General features: G+C 44.5%; 1 pseudogene across 1 annotated transcript; it reads left to right on the top strand.

The window, feature by feature from the left end:
* Positions 1 to 2389: 2389 nt before the first annotated feature.
* Positions 2390 to 3332, top strand: LOC306667828 (ATP-dependent Clp protease proteolytic subunit, mitochondrial-like; annotated as a pseudogene). Its single transcript has one exon. The product of its transcript is annotated as an ATP-dependent Clp protease proteolytic subunit, mitochondrial-like (transcript).
* Positions 3333 to 5662: the final 2330 nt, after the last annotated feature.

Below are 5662 nucleotides of genomic sequence, written 5' to 3'. Positions count from 1 at the left end.
GTACTAATCATTCCTGTCATGATATGAGATGACACCATACCTATGTGATGAGAGAGGAAGTGAGGTAAATGATAGCCTCTGTCATGTGAGGCTATGGGTGAGGGTTACTTAAACATAAGCACTGTGATACTGCAACAGCTGATTTGCTGGTTGACATGGATGTTAAGTGACTAAAGGACAAAGAAAATTACACTATTCTACATCAAAATGAAAACAAAAATATTAAATATCAACATTAAATATTTACAACAAATGTTCCTGAGAACTATTGTTACCTATTAACTCTGCAATGAGCTTTATCTGTTTCTTTTATTATAGCCAACTGAAAGGCAAAATGATTTGTTTTAAGTGTAGCTTGGTTTTTTTCTTAGGTCCAAAAATATTTCAAAGAAATTACAAAATAAATGGAGAGAGCACAAAAGTCACAATTTCTGGGTGTCTAATCTGTTTACACTGTATTATCTCATGACTACTCATATATACATTTGCTACATATAAATGTAGCAAATCAAACTATACCCTCTGGGACTTGGTTGTGGCTCAGTGTTAGAGCACTCACCTAGCATGTGTGAGGTCCTGGTTTTAATCCTCAGCATCACATAAAAATAAAATAAACGTATTGTGTCCAACTACAACTATAAATAAATATATATATATACATATATGTATATTACACACACACATATATATAAGAATATATACTCTGTTCTGCTTCTGCCCCAGTGAAATGTGAAGCTCAACCTTAACAACATTGAACAAGATACATATAAAACAGAGAAATCAAAACAAAACTTCAAAAGAAAGGGAAGAAAATCGAAAAGGAAACCAAATGATCAGGCTTCAAAAATACTACATAGGTCTAGGGTCTCCTAAAGAAACTTTAGGTGATTAGGGAAGAGTTTCAGATTGTGGGTCTTAATGGAAAAATCTCAGTGCTTAACCTTGGGATATGGGAAAAACTCAAAACTTAACAAGAAAACACCTTCATACAGTTTTCAAGTACAGATTTAAAGTACTTCACTCTCTCTTCTTTGGAAAAACAGATAATACAGGAGATAATAAACTTGAACTGAATGGTAGGTGCTAGATTCTACCAAAAGAAGGGGGTATGCAAGAGCAAAAGAGGAGATGTCACAGAAGGGGAAGATCAGAAGCATACCTGTGGGAAGCAGCCTTCCAGAGCCAGAGGAAGCCTGCAGGGCAGAGCGCCTGGGTAGTGTGTCACTGACCCAAGAAGGAGCTATGCCTACAAGCCAAGGTGGCCAGTCATTTGATGGCAGAGGGTTAATTTGAGCTTGCCTTACCCAAGGGACTAAAATTAAGGCAGAAATGGAATGAGAGAAAATGAAACAAAAAAACTACAAATATTTTCAACAACTAAAACAGTTCTATTTGTCCAGACTAAAAACCCAACATGGTTTTGATAGAAACTGGAGAGTGCCTTGCTGTGGGTCTGAGTCAAGCCTCTGACCTGATCCTGGCAGCCTGGGTCCTGGGCACACATCGTCCAATGACCCACAGGCAATTCTCAGATGTGACCACCACACAATGGGCCACAAGAGAGTTTGAGAGGATGGGCAGAAGTCCTGTCCTATCAGGGAGTGTCGTTCATAGATGCAGATCTCCCCATCCTCAGTTTCACAGGTATGACTCTCCTCTGGAAGGGCCCTACTTACGAGTAGTGGGTAGCTCTGTGTAAGCCTCCTGTCCCAGTCTGATGTGGGTCACCATGTATGGCTTGTTTGGGTCCAAAAAAGGCAGGCGGTCACAAACAATCATGTTAATCCCAGGTGTCTGTCACTCAAGCAGCCTCAGTCTGTGGTAATGACAACTTGACTGGTCCTCACAAGGCTATCCAAATGGTGACATCACAAAAGGGCAGATTTTGAAGAGATCCCATTGACAGGCATATGTCTTGGCTCTTTCATGTGCTAAGTTACATGGAAATATTTTCTTGGATTTTCTAGAAAGTTTTTGAAGTCTTCAAAGTATTAAAAAGGCAATTTTTCAAGAACAAATGTGTGTGCATAGAACCTATAAGGAAATCTACAATCAGACACGTTTACACATGTGCTTTCTATCCCACAGAGACGGGATGATGGTGGCACCAGGGAACAGAAAGCCAACACTCCTGTGCACAGAGAAAGAGGCTCCCTGTCAGACGTGTGTGCCACTGGAGAAGCATGTGTGGGGAACAGAAGGAAGTGAAAATCAAAGCAGCAAAGTAAAAAATCTGTGACAGTGTTCCTGCAAACCCCTGGACACTGCTGTGACCAAACCTAGTCCAAGCTTCTGCCGGTTTGTAATTAGTTACAAACTAATTAACTGCTCCCTCTAATTAAAGGATAATTGTATAAAACTTTTTACTAAAATATCAACTCTAGCCTGAATGCTGGTGGGGGAGGCCTGGGTGGCGGCAGGCAAGTGCCGCGCGCTCTGAGGCCTCCCCGCTCCCTTCCCAGCGCAGCGGGCCCCTGGGGAGCGGCCTGGCCCTGCAGCGGAGCTTGCGAGCTTGCACTCGATGGCGACCCCGGGCTGTCCTGCTCATCCCCATCGTGGTGGAGCAGACGGGTCACAGCGAGCGCGCCTATGACATCTACTTGCTGCTCCTGCGAGAGCGCATCGTGTGTGTCATGGGCCCGATTGAGTGTCTTCCTGCAATCTGAGAGCAACAAGAAGCCCATCCACATATACATCAACAGCCCTGGTGGTGTGGTGACTGCGGGCCTGGCCATCTACGACATGATGCAGTACATTCTGAACGCCATCTGCACGTGGTGCATGGGTCAGGCCGCCAGCATGGGCTACCGGCTACTTACTGCCAGCAGCCCAGGCATGCGCCACTCACTCCCCAACTCTCGGCATCATGATCCACCCAGCCCTTGGGGGGTGCGAGGGCCAAGCCACAGACATTGCCATCCAGGCAGAGGAGATTATGAAGCCAAGAAACAGCTGTACAACATCTAGGCCAAGCACACCAAGCACAGCCTGCAGGTGATCGAGTCTGCCATGGAGAGGGATGCTACAGAAGCTCCATGGAGGCCCAGGAGTTTGGCATCTTAGACAAGGTTCTGGTCCGTCCCCCCTAGGACGGAGAGGATGAGCCAGAGCTGGTGCAGAAAGAACCTGCGGCCTCACCGACAGACCCTCCTGCGCAGCAAGCACCTGGGAGCCAGAGCTCCCCTCCCGGGCAGCGCCAAGGCCTGGGCCAGCCAGACCCCGAGGCTGCCCCCACTCACCTCTCACTGCTTGCTGGGCCTGGAGCAGCCCCTGGAGGAACTTTGGTTGTGGGGTGCCCTGATGGGCAAGGCCGTCTGGCTGAGACACTGTGATTTTAAATTAAATCTTTGTGTTCTTTAAACAAAACAAAAAAATCAACTCTATTCTCTCAGTGGCAGGTAAAAATTCACAATTAGTGACATGACTGGAAAAATAGATCATAATAGTTTGTGGAAGGAAAAAAAGGCTTTTCTAAAATTGTTTATTTACAGACATAAGAAGCCACAGAGGCAAACCCATATAAATATAGCTATCTCATACTAGACAAAGGAGAAAAGATAGCCTCTTCAATAAATGATGCTAGGAAAATTGGAAATCCACCTGTAGCAAAATGAAATTAGACCCCTGACTCTCACTCTGCACAAAACACAACTCCAGGTGGATCAAAGACCTCGGAATTAGAACAGAGACCCTGAGCCTACTCGAGGGGCAAAAAGTAGGCCCAAAACTTCATCATGTTGACTTAGGGCCTGATTTTCTTAAAACAAGTCCTAAAGCACAAAAAATAAGATCAAGAATCAATAAATGGGATGGATTCAAATTAAAAAGCTGCTTCTCAGCAAAGGAAAAAAAAAATCAATAGCATGAAGAAAAAACCTACAGAATGGGAGAAAATCTTTACCACACACACATCAGATAGAGCACTAATCTTCAGGATATATAAAGAACTCAAAAAACTTAACAAATAACAAACCAATCAATAAATGGAAAATGAACAGATATTCACAGAAAGGAAATGAACAGATATTTCACAGAAGATATACAATCAATCAAAAATATCTGAAAAAAAATGCTCAACATCTGTAGCAATTAGAGAACTGTAAATCAAAATTACTCAAGATTTCATCTCACTCTAGTCAGAATGACAATTATAAAGAATACAAGTGACAATAACTATTGGTAAGGATGTTAGGGAAAAGGTACACTCAAACATTGCTAGTGGGACTGCAAATTGGTGCAACCACTCTGGAAAGTAGTATGGACATTCCTCAAAAAACTTGGAATGGAACCATCATTTGACCCAGCTATTCCACTTCTCATTTTATACCTGTAGGACTTAAAATCAGCCTACACCAGTGACGCCAGTGACGCAGTCACATCAATGTTCATAGCAGCTCAAGTCACAATAGCTAAACTGTGGAACCAACCTAGATTCCCTTCAACAGATGAATGGATAAAGAAAGTGTGGTGCATACACACACTGGAATAATACTCAGCCTGAGCCAGGCTGCTCAGGGACCAGCTCTGCTTTCATGGGTACATCTCCCTGAAAACTCTAACAGGCCTTGGTCTTAGACCACTTTACCCCTTTCTTACTGTGTGACCACAGATGAGTCACTCAACCTCTCTGTGCTGTAATGCCCAACCTACAAATGCCTATGTTCGCTTAGGCCAGTAGTTCTCCACATTTGTATGTAAGGTTTTCTCTTTCTTTTATTTCTCTTGGCAAGCATTTATATATAGCATTGTAGATAAGTAATGTCAACCATGAGAGATAGCACTCTATATCCCCATCTTACAGCTTGCAAAACTGAGAAGGCTCAAGAACTGAATGGCTCATAGGCAGAGTCCACACTAAGAACCTGATACCAGAGCCTGCACCCCTAAGCATTTCCCTGTGCTGCGAGAGTCCTTGTAAGTTAAGTTTGCGGCCATCAGTCAATTACCACAGAACGTGGTTATGAACCCCATTTCCACATTCCCTAATACCTTGTCAGCATCTCTCCACAGCATTCCCTACGAGTCAGCAGCATCTCAGGCTCCATAATGAGGTTGCCCCGTCTCCATCCCCTCTCCTTGGCATGGAGGTTGCATCTGAATGAGAATCATTTTAAGGACAGGCCTTGTTCAATGGTTCCTGGGGCTGGTACAGGGCAGGGGGGAGGGGTCTTTATAGAGTTGTTCTTCTGGGATTGTTACTATGGCACAAAACAAGTGGTTACAAGAACAGAAGCAGGGTGTGCAACCCACTTGCTCCTCCTCTGAACAACAGGCAGCAGAGTGGGTGCATTCATAGAGGGAGCCGGGAGAGACCTGAGCCTCCCCTCTTCCTGCTCTTCTCCCCTCCACCCTCCTTCCTGAAACCAGTGCCTGGTGCAGGACCCCAGCCCCTAATGCATTAGCCACTGCTCCAGTTCCCAGTTGGCAGGGGCATTTAGTCTTCCAGCTGAGGCAGCTCCTTCCATGTATTCTAGAATCCTTACCCTGAAGTCCCACAATAGAGGAGAGACAGAAAAGAAAATTAGCCCAGCCCCTAAAAGTGGGATTCTCATACCCACAATGGTATTCCATTCACTGGCTAACTTTGGGCAAATCACTTGATCTCTGGGGGATTCAGTCTCCTCATCTGGAGAATGGGAGTAATAATAATTTCCCTGCGATC

Source organism: Sciurus vulgaris, assembly GCF_902686455.1.
Source record: "Sciurus vulgaris genome assembly, chromosome: 8".
NCBI lineage: Eukaryota > Metazoa > Chordata > Mammalia > Rodentia > Sciuridae > Sciurus > Sciurus vulgaris.
Note: the sequence above shows the minus strand (reverse complement) of the source record. Positions and strands in the feature narration are given on the sequence as shown.